Source organism: Palaemon carinicauda, chromosome 12 (assembly GCF_036898095.1).
Source record: "Palaemon carinicauda isolate YSFRI2023 chromosome 12, ASM3689809v2, whole genome shotgun sequence".
Lineage (NCBI taxonomy): Eukaryota > Metazoa > Arthropoda > Malacostraca > Decapoda > Palaemonidae > Palaemon > Palaemon carinicauda.
This window is the reverse complement of record NC_090736.1, coordinates 97,936,588-97,951,587: the sequence shown is the minus strand read 5'-3', so window position 1 is coordinate 97,951,587 and position 15,000 is coordinate 97,936,588.

The following is a 15,000-nucleotide window of genomic DNA, read 5'->3' as shown; positions in this document are numbered from 1 at the left end:
AATCATAAGCCATGAGAGTGCTTCCTACCCCCTACAGGGAGGAGTCCTACTAGACTCTAGAAACGAACGAAGAGTACATATACCTATGTATGAATCACTCGCTAGCCAGTACCATATAGTGGTCTCACTCTATATGAAGCGAAGTCTTACGGGACTACCGTATCCAAAAGAAAAAGTCCCGACCAGCACCCTGGTCGAAGTAAAATTAGACAAAAGGTTATATCTGCGTAGGATTAAACTTGCTGCTACCACCATCCTCAGAAAGGGGTGGAGTCCTTATTGCTAAGGAAAGTATAAACCAGTATAATTCAGGCTTTGCATTAAGGAATAGGCTATTATAGATATCCCCGATTAATATACATAGGCTAAATGCTCAAAAAACAATATGAAATCAAAAAATATAGGTGAAGGAGACGCAAGGTTCCCGAGAACAAGTTTATTGAGAAACAATAAATAGATATGGTCACCATAAATATGTACATATGCTAGGTGGATGACCAACAATTTTCACAAGTACTGTAGTGCATGGATGAATGATTATCTGAAAGAGAACATATGTGTCACATACACATACCCCGGTAACAAACTTAACGTCCATGTTACTACTTTGCTGACAATAGCGTTGGCAAACGCTTGGCACCCTGTCTGTACTTATGTTACCATCACCATCACGTTGGAACAGTCACTGTGGGCTCTGAGAGCCTACACTACCAGTTATATCAACATATATAACTAACTATTCACCCAAGAATCCAAGTCCCAAATGATTCCGCTGTTCCTCGCAGAGTTAAACAGCAGGGTTAACGACGCAACCAACTGCTACCACAGACCTCTTTAGCTGCTCCACTTGCTTAGCATAGTGGCGAAAGAATACCCTGGAAGACTTCCAGCCAGTGTATGAACGAAGGTGTTCAAAATCCATAAAATTAAAGAAGTTTAAAGATGAAGCAACTTTCCTCGGATCATGACCTGCGGGTGAACTGTCAGGATCCGCTCTGCGAATAAAATATGTAATTTTCGCCCTAAGTTGATTTAAAGATAAATTCGAGCCCGATGTTTCTCCTCTGAATAGTTGGCCCCCATGGAAGTCTGAAGTTCTACGAAGATAGACCTTAAGGCATTCTACGGGACATAGAGATGCATCTTCTTTCAGAGGGCAGATTCTCCAGGGACCCCACCTGTTGGTGGGCAACTCGTTCTTAGCGAGAAACGTAGGGTCCGGAAACAGGTTCAGTTCTCCCCCATCCAGGAACTGAACTCGGCCCTCCTCTCTCGAGAGGGCCACAATCTCACTAACTCTGGCCCCAGAAGCAAGGGCAAAAAGGAAGATCACTTTTTGAGTCAGGTCCTTCAACGCACATTCCTCATTATCTAGTAATGAGGCAAAATGAAGGACTTTGTCTAATGACCATGAAATAGGCTTTGGAGGAGCTGATGGTCTAAGCCTAGCACAGGCCTTTGGGATCTTATTAAACATTTCGTTAGCGAGGTCTACCTGGAAGGCATATAGAATGGGTCTTGTTAGAGCTGACTTACATGTAGAAATTGTGTTCGCCGCCAGCCCCTGTCCGTGGAGGTGAATGAAGAAGGATAGGCAGAACTCCGTAGAGATCTCGTGCGGGTTCTTATCTTTGACAAAGGCTACCCATTTCTTCCATGCAGATTCGTACTGCCTCCTAGTAGACTTACACTTGTATTCTTCCAGGAAGTCGATACTATCTTTCGAGATTCCGAACCGTTTCTTCACCGCTAGGGAGAGAAAATCATGAGCTGCAGGGTTCGGGTCTTCTGTAATGAAGCGAAGACAGTCGACTTCTGGACTTGCTGGGACAGAACTGGGTCCGGGAGTGGTAGGAACTTCAGTCGTAGTTCCAGAGCCAGAGGGAACCATACACTGTTCGGCCACTTGTGGGCCACTATTGCTGCTACTCCCTTGAAGGATCTCAGTTTGTTGAGGACCCTCAACATCAGATTGTGAGGGGGAAACAGGTAGATCCTGGACCATCTGTTCCAATCGAGGGACATCGCATCTATTGCTTCTGCCGCGGGGTCCACATATGGGGACACATATTTCGGCAGCTTCTTGTTGTCCTTCGTCGCGAAGAGGTCTATCTGCAGTTCTGGGACTTGACTCAAGATGAAAGAGAATGATCCTGCGTCTAGGGACCATTTTGTCTCTATCGGTGTTACCCTGGATAGAGCGTCCGCGGTCACATTCCGGACTCCTTGAAGGTGAACTGCTGACAGGTGCCACTTCTTCTTCTCCGCCAGTCGGAATATGGCTAACATCACCTGGTTGAGAGGTGGGGATCTCGATCCCCGCCGATTCAGACATTTCACAACCACCTCGCTGTCCAGTACCAACCTTACGTGGATCGAGTGACGTGGGGATACTTTCTTCAGGGTCAGAAGTACTGCCATAGCTTCTAGAAAGTTTATGTGAAAGGTCCCAAATAGCTTGGACCAGATTCCTTGCACATTTTTCCGATGGGAGTGACCCCCCCACCCTACCTTTGAGGCGTCTGTGTGGATTGTCACTGACGGGGGGGGGGTGGCTGAAGAGGTAGAGACCTCTTTAGACGACTGGCTTGAGACCACGGTCTGAGAAGAGAACGTAGCCGAAGTGGGACCGGTCTCTTCACGTCCCTTCGCTCTTTCGATGCAAAGGTTCTCCATACTCCCGCTGCATCTTTTAGCTGTGCTCTTAGCACAGGGTCTGTTACTGATGCAAACTGAAGAGAGCCCAAAACCCTCTCTTGTTCGCGTCTTGATATCCTCTCGGAACCTAGAAGTCTCCTGACAGACCCTGCTATTTCCTTCCTCTTTGACATCGGAATGGAAAGACGGTGTGACACTAAATCCCAGTGAATTCCCAACCACTGGAACCTCTGAGCTGGAGAAAGACGAGACTTCTTTCTGTTGATCATGAAGCCTAGATATTCCAGGAACTGAATCACTTGTAGGGAAGCTTGCAAGCATTCTGCTCTGGATGCTGCCCACACCAACCAATCGTCCAGGTAGGCTACTACCTGGAACCCTTTTAGGCGTAACTGTTTGAGAGCTGCGCTCGCAAGCTTCGTAAAGATCCTTGGGGCTATGTTTAGTCCGAAGGGCATCGCCCTGAAAGCGTAAAGTTTTTGTTGTAGCTTGAATCCTAGGTAGGGGGAGAGACGACGACTTATTGGAACGTGCCAATATGCGTCTGACAAGTCGATGGAGACGGTATATGCCCTCTTGGGCAGTAAGGCCCTTATGTGTTGTAACGTTAACATCTTGAACTTGTGGTTCACTATGAACTTGTTGAGTGGTGACAAGTCCAGAACGACTCTGAGTTTCCCCGAGTCTTTCTTGGGAACACAAAACAGCCTCCCTTGGAACTTGATGGACTTTACCCTCCTGATCACCTTTTTCTCCAACAGATCTTGGATGTACTCCTCCAAAACGGGGGTGGAGTGTTGGAAAAATTGAGGGCACTGGGGCGGAGTACTGTACCAACTCCAACCCAGTCCATTTTTGAGAAGGCTGTGGGCCCAGGGATCGAAGGTCCAGCGATCCCGGAAATACTGAAGTCTCCCACCTACCGGCGACACTTCACTTTGACTGTCCTGCAGTCTTGCCTCCCTGGCCGCGACCACCTCTGAATCCTCGTCCCCTAGAGGGGCGCGTCTTGATGACCCTCTAGCTGCTCCTCTGGTCTTGCACGAAACGTGGTCGACTGTCCCTCGAACACGGGATTGAATGCAGGGAAGCTGATGACATTGCTTGGGGAACCCATTGGAAGGTGGTCGGGGTCTGGGCTACCAGTTGTGGAACCGGAGGCAAAGCTGGCTGTTGCTGCTGTGGTCTTTGCTGTTTGAAGGACTTGGCTGGACGGGAGGAAAACCTTGACTTCTTCGCCTTTCCTTTCGGCTGAGGGCCCTCATCCGGAGAAGACTTCCTCTTAAGGGACAGGCCCCACTTCAGGAGAAGATTGCGGTTCTCAGTGGCAGCCTTGTCCACGATCTCTTTGACCACGTCCTTGGGAAAGAGATCTTTACCCCAGATGTTGGATGAAATTAGCCTCTTGGGTTCGTGCCTCACTGTGGCCGAGGCAAACACAAACTCCCTACAGCTCTTCTTGCTTTAACAAAGCAATAGAGGTCCTTGGTTACTGTGGCCAGATGGATTTTGGCCATAACCATGAACATCTCTGGCATCTTGGGGTCGCTAGCCATCGTCTCCATGTTGGTCTGGAGAGACATCGAGGCTGCCAGGCGCTCCTTTGTGTCCAATTCCCTCCGTAGAAGGAATTCCGACAACTTGGAAGGTTTTCGCCGAACTGCTGTCCTGCAATGTCGGCGTCCAACTTCCCAACCGAGAAAGTAAGGTGCACCTCCTTCCAGTCCTTGTTATCCATTAGCAATGCCAGCGATAGAGGTTTACATTCCTCCAAAGACGGGCACGGCTTGCCAGCTTCAACTGCCTTGATGACGGCCGCAAACCCCTTTTGCATAAAGGGGAAGGCCCTAGCCGGGGAGGATACAAAGGAGGGGTGTTTCTTGCTCAAGGCGGCAACCTTCGAGTTTGAGAACCCCCCTCTCCTTTAAAGCAGCTGTCAAGGTGGCTTGAGCCTTGGAGTGATCTAGGATAATCACTTCCTTAGGTTCCGTCTCCTCCTTCGATAGCCGGCTCCTTCTTCAAACGGACATAGCAGTCCGGGTAGGGCCCCTCTACTGGGCCAGAATTCCACCTCCTCAAGGGGAACTGAACCCAGTTTCCTCCGACATGACGATCTTCCCAATCGTCATCGGCATGTGCCTCGGCATATCTCCACGGGTTGGCATCCGAAGCACAGAGGAAGGTCCTTAACGTTGAGCTTCTTTGGAGAGGTCCACGTGATGCTGTGATCTTCTGCATCTGGAGCTCTCCAAAGTAGCGGCCTTCTGATTATTTCTCCCTCTGCATCTGTTGGATCATACCAACGATGGATGAGAGAGCCTGTCCAAGCTCTGCTGGAAAGAGCGGACGAGGTAGAGGGGATAGGTTCAGGGACCTGAACCGGGCACGTCTGATGATACGGGAACCTCTTCCTCCACGGCAATAGGATCTCGATCCTGCTCCCTCGCCCCTCTGCGAGGAGATCCTGCTTCCGCACGATCAGACAAGTCGGAACATCTTGTCGTCCCAACTGGGATGTCCTGCAAGGCGTCAGCGACATCCTCCTTCCACTGGGATCTGGATCAGAGGGATCTCCGCGCCGAGGCTGGGGAACAACAGCATCAGGGGAAGCCTTGGGAAAAAAGGTATGCCCTCATCTTCTCGTTAGGAAGATAAGGGACCAGTGGTGTTTTTCTGAAAACCCCTTACCCATACACGAAGCCTCTCCCTCGCTGCATCTCTTGACTCTCGCCGACCTAGGGGGATTCAAAAGCCTCTGATAGCAGGTTAGTACATACAGCACATACCTGCGGATCCCAGTAACGATGTTCATCATTGGAGGCTGCACAAGCCGCGTGCCTCCTACACGAGGTATGTCCGCAAAAGTTCTTACTGCGGACATTGCAGAAGACACTATCACACTTCGGATGCTCCTCCTGTAAAAGAAGAAAAAATTTCCATGAATATCAAGTGAATTTTAATTTCACATGTAACAAATGAGTATTCAACAAAAGAATAAGGGAAAGACACCTACTTGTGAAACCCACACAAACACCTGTGGAAGCCCACCGGCCAAGTCACATAGTTAGTCTTTACTAGAATAACCAGAGAACGTATTTCCAAATGAAATTAGGTGTAGCTCACACCTAAGGTAAAATAATACCATTCTGGCCAGGAATAAAAGAATTATCTTTTTATCCTTGTAAGGCGACACCAGGTGATTATACCAGTAACACAAGTAAGATAGAAAAGACAGTGTTGTAACCTACTACATCATGAACTCCCTTGGTTGAATATACCACCAAGAGAGGACTGATACAGTACCTGAGGGGTGGTGTGCCAGCCGGCTATTGCCGCTCAGCACCCCCCCGCCCCCCCCTTTGTTTTTCGAGAAGGTAGATCTCAAGTACACAACATCAGATCACCTTTATTGGGGAGAAACTCCAGAACCCATGCCTGAACCGGCCGGCAGTGGTTGCCAGACCGTAGCCACCCGGTTTGCACTGAGTTGCCGGCCATCATATTTAGTGGCCGGCTGACTGGGCAGTGTCGCGGGGCCGGCCGGCAAGCAGTACACAAACCCTGCCGGCTGGCCCCCCACACGCTAGGCAGAGCGCTCGGCTGCTGGCCCCACTTGTAGTGGCCGGCAGATGAGCAAATAGATCCGGCCCGGCAAAGGTATACACCCAACGCCGACCGACACAGCAAGAGAACTGGAGAACACCCCTCCCCACCGACGGCCGGGCCTGTAGGCCGGCAGACGGTCAAGGACAACACATACTAAGACAAAAGAATAAGTGCCGGGTTAAGAGACTATAAGTCTCTGGGCCCGGCACCCGAAAGAGTGCCGAAAGGAAGGGGAAGACACTAAGTCAGGCTTCCTAACCGCTGCCTACTGAATTTTCAGACGGCAGCGATAGAGGGACCAAGAAAGGACCGGGCAGCACTCACAGTAATGGTCTCTGCCGGTCGGCACACTTTGCCGGCCGACAGGAGACCACGTCAGTTCCTCATCCCAACCTAGGCTAGGCAAGGATGTAGACGACTGACACAATGAACGGAAAAAGAGAAGGGAAGGACAGAGGGTCCTATCCAACCTTACCTTGGTTAAGGGTCATTCCCAACTAAGACAGTTCATCTCAGTTAGAGAAAGACCCGAGAGGGAGGCCGGCACTACTGGCTGCCTCCCACGAACCACGGCAAGGAAGGAATTGCCTTTCCAGAAAAGGGAACATATCCCGAGACCGGAACGGCAAGGACAGTCTGATGAGTCACCGAGTAAAGGGATCACTACTGGAACCCAACAAGGTGGACTAAGGGGGAAACCCTTAGTGCCCGAGTCAATCGGCAAGGGAGACTCTGCCCCATGCCAGACAAACCGGGCTCAGACTAAACACTGTTGTACTGTCACCCTCTGAACCAATACTGTTGGAACGGGAAAGTACAGTACTACTCCAGCATAGATATATTTGAAGATTAATTCAAATAAACCACTAGAGTTAAGCCTAAGGCTTAAACAGAGGGAAAGGGTTTGCCCCTTCCCCAAAGAGAAGGGAGCAAACGGGGAACAGATAATATTATAATGACCTAAGACAACCTAGCCTAGGCACTAAGAGAATCGATTACCTAATTCACCGAAACTCACATCAATACTATCTTGGAAGGTACTCGAAAAGGACTAATATGTATAACGTTGCCTAACGCTTAAAGCAATAATTTCACATTTGGAAGACTAATTATCATGCAGGAAGTACATAGGCCAACAACTAGCCTACGAAGACTAGTGTTGGTAGCCTTAGCAATTTCGCCAGGCACACTACTATCGCATCATAACAGAATTCCTAAATAAGCTAAGTAGCTAATATTTAAGCGCAAAGGGGGCTGGGAACGTCGCTCTTGCTAACAAATAAATCCTATTCTAGCGAGCGACAGCATCCATGATGCCTCCAGCAGGCAACAGCTCTTGTATCAAAGATAACTCTTTTAATAACTTTAATTTTAACCAAGAGCCTACATTTATACATAAAAGAAATAATACTCAACTTATCCGAGGCAGAAGAAGTTGGAGAAAGCATTATTAACGAGAAAATTCCAAGATTGGGTAGTAAACAGGGAAAATACACCGAGTCGTAGAGCTACGCAAAAAGGAATGCAGATGGCGCCGTGAGCGGCGCAGGGCACGCTTTCGAAACGGGGAGGAGGGATGCCTTATGACCCGGCTCCCCCCTTTCTTATCGTTTTCGTTTTCTTGCCATTTTACCCCTACGAAGTGTTAACTCTATTCGGGGTATAGATTGCTATGAGGCGTGTCAAGAATACGTCCACTGATATTTACGATATCCCTAAGGTCTTTTTTAGGGATATTCGCTCCAGGAGTTAGAATTCTGGGTACCTGAAGGTAAATTCTCTGGGAATATCGCTGTAGTTGTAATATACCCTAGGAAGCTGCCTTTAAGGAACTTCCATCAGGACGACATGGCTTGAGCCCAAAAATCTGTATTACAAATCAATCACGTTAGCGTTAGAAACGCTTGGCACACATGTCTGAACTTATGCAAGGTTCACCTTTGAAGGAAGGAACAGTCTATATGGGCACTTGGTGCCCTCATTTAGTTTGTAGTACAGTATGTACCTACACACTCACCCTGGACTTAATCGTCCCAATTAAGACCACTGTTCCTCGCAGAGTTAAACAGTAGGGTTAACTACACGACCCACTGCTACCACAGATCTCTTAAGTTCCTCTACTTGCTTCGCATAGTAACGAAAGAACACCCTGGAAGACTTCCAGCCCGTGTATGAACGGAGATGTTCAAAATCCATACAATTAAAGAAATTTAGGGATGAGGCAACTTTCCTCGGATCGTGACCTGCGGGTGTACTGTCAGGATCCGCTCTGCGAATAAAATATGTCATTTTCGCTCTGAGTTGATTCAGAGATAAATTTGAGCCTGATGTTTCTCCCCTGAATAGTTGACTACCCTTGAAGTCTGAAGTTCTACGAAGATAGACCTTTAGGCATTCTACTGGACATAGAGATGCATCTTCTTTCAGAGGACAGATTCTCCAGGGACCCCACCTGTTGGTGGGTAACTCATTCTTGGCGAGAAACGTAGGATCCGGAAACAGGTTCAGCTCCCCCCCCCATCCAGGAACTGAACACGACCTGCCTCTCTCGAGAGGGCTACGATCTCACTAACCCTGGCCCCGGACGCGAGTGCAAATAGGAAAATAACTTTTTGCGTCAAATCCTTTAACGCACATTCTTCATTGCTCAACAAGGAGGCGAAATGAAGAACTTTGTCTAAAGACCATGAGATGGGCTTTGGAGGTGCTGAAGGTCTGAGCCTAGCGCAGGCTTTCGGAACTTTATTAAAGATCTCGTTACCTAGGTCGATCTGGAAGGCAAATAAAATGGGTCTCATCAAAGCCGATTTACACACTGAAATCGTGTTAGCTGCCAATCCTTGGCCATGGAGGTGGATGAAGAAAGATAAGCAGAAATCTGTTGAGATCTCCTGCGGATTCTTTGCCTTTACAAAGGCCACCCATTTTCTCCAAGATGACTCATATTGCCTTCTAGTCGATTTGCACTTGTATTCCTCTAGGAAGTCTATGCTGGCTTTCGAAATCCCGAAGCGCTTTCTCACCGCTAGGGCGAGAAAATCATGAGCTGCAGGGTCTGGGTTTTCTGTAATGAAGCGCAGACAGTCGACTTCTGGACTCGCTGGGTCAGAACTGGATGTGGTAGCGGCACGAACTTCATCTGTAGTTCCAACGCCAAGGGGAACCACATGCTGTTCGCCCACTTGTGGGCCAGTATTGCCGCTACCCCCTTGAAGGATCTCAGTTTGTTGAGGACCCTCAACAGAAGGTTGTGAGGAGGGAACAGATAAATCCTGGACCATCTGTTCCAGTCGAGGGACATTGCGTCCACTGCTTCCGCTAAGGGGTCCTCGTACGGGGACACGTACAGGGGCAACTTCTTGTTGTCTTTCGTCGCAAAGAGGTCTATTTGCAGTTCTGGGACTTGATTCAGAATGAAGGAAAATGATCCTGCGTCTAAGGACCATTCCGACTCTATCGGTGTGAACCTGGATAGAGCGTCCGCTGTCACATTGCGGACTCCTTGAAGGTGAACTGCCGACAGGTACCACTTCTTCTTTTCCGCCAATCGGAAAATGGCTAACATCACTTGGTTGAGAGGTGGTGACCTCGACCCTTGTCGATTCAAGCATCTCACAACCACCTCGCTGTCTGTCACCAATCTTATGTGGATCGAGTGACGCGGGGAGACTTTCTTTAAGGTAAGGAGCACTGCCATAGCTTCTAGAAAGTTTATATGAAAGGTCCTGAATAGCTTGGACCAAGTCCCCTGGACTTTTTTCCGATGAGAGTGACCTCCCCATCCCTCCTTTGAGGCGTCTGAGTGAATCGTCAACGACGGGGGAGGTGGCTGAAGAAGAACAGACTTCTTTAGATGTCTGGCTTGGGACCAAGGTCTGAGAAGAGTACGTAGCCGAGGCGGCACTGGTCTTCTCAGGTCTCTTCGCGCGTTTGATGCATACCTTCTCCAAACTCCGGTTGCATCCTTTAGCTGTGCTCTTAGCACTGGGTCTGTCACTGAAGCAAACTGGAGAGAGCCTAGTACCCTCTCCTGTTCGCGTCTTGATATCCTTTCGGAATCTAGAAGTCTCTTGACAGAGCCCGCTATCTCCTTCCTTTTCTTCATTGGGATGGAGAAACTGTGTGACAAAAGGTCCCAGTGGATTCCCAGCCACTGGAACTTTTGGGATGGAGAAAGTCGAGACTTTTTCTTGTTGATCTTGAAGCCTAGGTACTCTAGGAACTGGATCACCTGACTGGAAGCTTGCAAGCATTCGGTCTCGGATGCTGCCCACACCAGCCAGTCGTCCAGGTAGGCTACTACCTGAATTCCCTTTAGGCGTAATTGTTTGAGAGCTGCGCTCGCAAGCTTCGTGAAAATCCTTGGGGCTATGTTTAGCCCGAATGGCATGGCTCTGAAGGCGTACAGTTTCCGTTGTAGCCTGAACCCTAGGTAGGGGGAGAGTCGACGGCTGATTGGAATGTACCAATAGGCGTCTGACAAGTCTATAGAGACTGAGTATGCCCTCTTGGGCAGTAAGGTCCTTATGTGTTGCAGTGTTAGCATCTTGAATTTGCAATTCACTATGAACTTGTTGAGTGGTGACAAGTCCAGAATGACTCTGAGCTTTTCCGAGTCTTTCTTGGGAACACAAAACAGCCTCCCTTGGAATTTGATGGACTTCACCTTTCGGATCACATTTTTCTCCAACAGTTCTTGAACGTACTCCTCCAAAATGGGGGTGGAGTGTTGGAAAAACCGAAGGCATGGGGGTGGAGTGCTGTACCAGCTCCAACCCAGTCCATTCTTGAGTAGGCTTTGGGCCCAGGGATCGAAGGTCCAGCGATCCCAAAATTTCATCAGTCTCCCTCCTACCGGTATCATTTCACTTGGACTGCCGTCCTGAGGTCTTGCCTCCCTGACCACGACCACCTCTGAATCCCCTTCCCCTTGAGGGGCGCCTAGACGAGCCTCTGGCTGCTCCTCTAGGTTTTGCACGAAAGGAAGAAGACTGTCCTTCGAACGTTGGGGCGAATGTGGTTGACTGACCTGGCACCGCCTGGGGTACCCACTGAAAGGCAGTCGGGGTTTGTGCCACCATCTGGGGCACTGGAGGCAAAGGCAATTGCAGTTGCTGTTGCTGTCTATAAGGCTTGGCTGGCCGAGATGGTAGCCTAGTCTTCATATTCTTCCTCTTTGGTTGAGGACCCTCATCCGGGGAAGATTTTCTTTTGATAGCCAGGCCCCACTTCTGGAGAAGATTTCTATTCTCCACGGCGGCCTTATCAACAACCTCTTTGACCACATCGGTAGGGAAAAGGTCTTTTCCCCAAATGTTGGAGGAGATTAACTTCCTTGGCTCGTGTCTCACCGAAGCCCCGGTGAACACGAACTCCCTGCAAGCTCTCCTTGCCTTGACGAAGCTATAAAGGTCCTTCATCACTGTGGGCTAAGTGAGACTTAGCCACTACCATGAACATTTCATGGACCTTGGGGTCACTTGCCATCGTCTCGAGAGTAGTCTGATGAGACATTGAGGCAGCCAGTCTTTCTTTTGTCTCGAACTCTCTTCGTAAAAGAGATTCGGACAGCTTGGGGAGGTCCTCGCCGAATCGCCGTCCGGCAATATCAGCCTCCAACTTTCCCACTGAGAATGTCAGATGGACATCCTTCCAGTCTTTGTGGTCCATAGGTAGAGCCAGCGACAAGGGTATACACTCCTCCAGGGAGGGGCAAGGCTTGCCGGCCTCGACTGCCTTTAGGACAGCCGCAAACCCTTTCTGTAAAAAGGGGAAGGCTCTATCAGGAGAGGACACAAACGAAGGGAGCTTCTTGCTCAATGCAGCTACCTTCGAATTCGAGAAGCCCCTCTCTTTCATCGAGGATGAAAGTAGGGCTTGAGCCTTAGCGTGGTCCATAACAATGACCTCCTTCGGCTCTGTCTCCTCCCTTGAAGCTGGTTCTTTTCTCAGCCGGACATAGCAGTCCGGATATGATGCCTTGCTGGGCCAGAATTCTACCTCCTCTAGGGGAACTGAACCCAGCTTATCCGAAATGACGATCTTTCCAGTCGTCATCGGCATGTGCTCAGCATACCTCCATGGGTTAGCATCTGAGCATATGGGAAGGTCTTTCACATTGAGCCTTTTCCGGGGCCCATGTGATTCTGCCAGGGACTGCATACGCAGTTCCATTGCAGCCGCCTTCTCCTGATTCTCCTTCTGCATTTGTTGGATCATTCCAACAATCGAAGAGAGGGCCTGTCCCAGTTCTACTGGGAGGCCAGCCGATGTTGATGGGATAGGCTCCGGCATCTGAACCGGAGTAGCCGACACCTCGTCGACCTCATCCTCTACGACATCCGGGGTTTGAACTTGATCCTGACCTTCTGCCAGGAGGTCTTCTTCCAAACGATCATCCAGGTCAGACATCCTGTCACACAACTGGATGTCTTGCATCGCATCTGCGACTTCCTCGTCCACCTGGACTTGATCTTGAAGGATCTCCTCTTGAGGCTGGGGAATCACTGCCTCAGCTGATGCCTTGGGAAAAAGATACGCCCTCATCTTCTCACTTGGAAGATAAGGGCCAGAGGTGTTCTTCTTGAAGCCCCTTACCCAAATACGAAGCTTTTCCCTAGCTATATCCCTTGATTCCGCCGTTCTAGGGGAATCAAAAGCCTCAGTAATCAGGTTAGTGCATACAGTACATACCTGAGGGTCCCAATACTGGAGATCATCCTTGGAGACAGCGCATGCTGCGTGTCTCCTACAACACTCATGTCCGCAGAGGTTCTTGCTGCGGACATTGCAGAAAACATTTCCGCACTTCGGAGGGTCCTCCTGTAAAGAGAAGAAATTTCCATGAGTATCAAGTGAACTATGTATCACTGGATATGCATAGTATAGCATAACAATTCAGAAAGGAAAGACACACACTTGTGTTTCCCTCACAACCCATTGTTGCAGCCTTCCAGATAATAAAATCAAAAATGGTTTATCTCTACTAGAGTAACCAATGCAAGGTTTCCAGAGGAAACAGGTGGAGCTCACACCTAGGCAATGATTTTAAAAATCCTGGATAATAGACGGGGAAGAACTCTGCTTCCTGTCTGAGGGCAACAGCAAAGGGCTGTGTAAGAAAACACAATAGTGTTAGAAGATACAGTGCTGTACCTAAACTTTTACTATAGTTTTCTTCTTACTGTATATGCTATACAGAAGAATACTAGTACAGTATAGGAGGATGTGTGCCGGCCTGCCTTTGCCGGCCGGCACACACCACAATTAGCTTTAAAGTATACTACTTAACAGCTATAGGGCGGCAGCCCTCTGGTTCAAATGCCTGTGCCGGCGGCAGCAGCTGCCGGCCAGCAACAGCCAGTGTTGGCCGGCAATGATTGCCGGCCAGCAACTACACAAGGTAGTACCCAGCTGCCGGCCACACTCTTGGTGACCGGCAGACAAGGACTGACATAAGCCGGCCGGCAAAGGTACAAGACCGATGCCAGCCGGCAGCAAAAGAACCAGAAGACTACACCTGCCCGGCTGCCGGCCTCATAGGCCGGCAGCCGGCCTCATAGGCCGGCTGCCGGGACAGGTACAGCACTAGAAGAAAATAGAATGGATGCCGGGATAAGAGTGTACACAACCCCCCAAGCCCGGCAACCGAAAGAGTGCATATAAGGAAGGGGAGAAACTTAATTCAGGCTTCCTTGACCAATGCCGTCCGGCTCTGCCGGCAGGCATGGATGAGGGACCAAGAGAGGTCCGGGCAGCACTCGAAAACATAAGACCCTTGCCGTCCAGCGTCTCTGCCGGACGACAATGGGCTTAGTCAATCCATATCCCAACCTATACTAGGTCCAGAAGTAGAATGACATATGGTACAGTAATACCCCTGCCGGCCAGCTCTGCCGGCCGGCAAGGTACAGTACAGTAATGGCTAGGCCATTACGGAGATAGAGGGGGAAGGGACAAGAGGGTCCTGCCAACCTTGCTTTAGTGACAGATCACCCGCAGCCAAGAACTCTGTCTTAGCCTAAGGGAGATCTAAGGGAAAGGGCCAGCGCAGTAGTATAATACCTGCCAGCTTCCAGAGCACCAAAGCAAGGAAGGCGTTGCAACTCCCAAGGGAAGATTTATCCTCCCCGAGAACAGCAACAGGACTTAGTCTGGTCGATCACACAAGAAGGAATCATAACTACAGAAACCTTCGACAGTGACCTAAGGGAGCTCAGCTCCCTTTGTAAGTGTTAGGTCAGCGAGGGAGACTCTGCCCCAAGCCAAACAACACGGACTCAGACTAAAAACTCCCTCTTTGAACCAGACTCTGCTGGAACAGGAAGGTACAGTAACACCCTAGTATAGCTTTATCGAAAATAAATTCGGAAAAAACCACTTAGGGATAAGCCCAAGGCTTAAACAGAGGGAAAGGGATTGCATACCTTCTCCGAAGAAAAGAAAGCAACCGGGGAGTATAATAAAGTATACTAAGGCTCCATAAGCAATTAGCCTAGGCACCAAGAGAATCGATTACCTAATTCACCGAAACTCTCACGTATACAATCTTGGAAATATTCCACACAGTCTAAAATGTATAAAATATAGCCTAAAGCTTCAATAAAATTTTAATTACACTCGGAAAAACCATAATCATGCATTAAGTACTAGGACCAAACGACTAGGCTACATGGCCTAGCGTAGGCCAGAATGGCGAATACTTCGCCAAATAATACTAAGCACGAAAGGAAATCC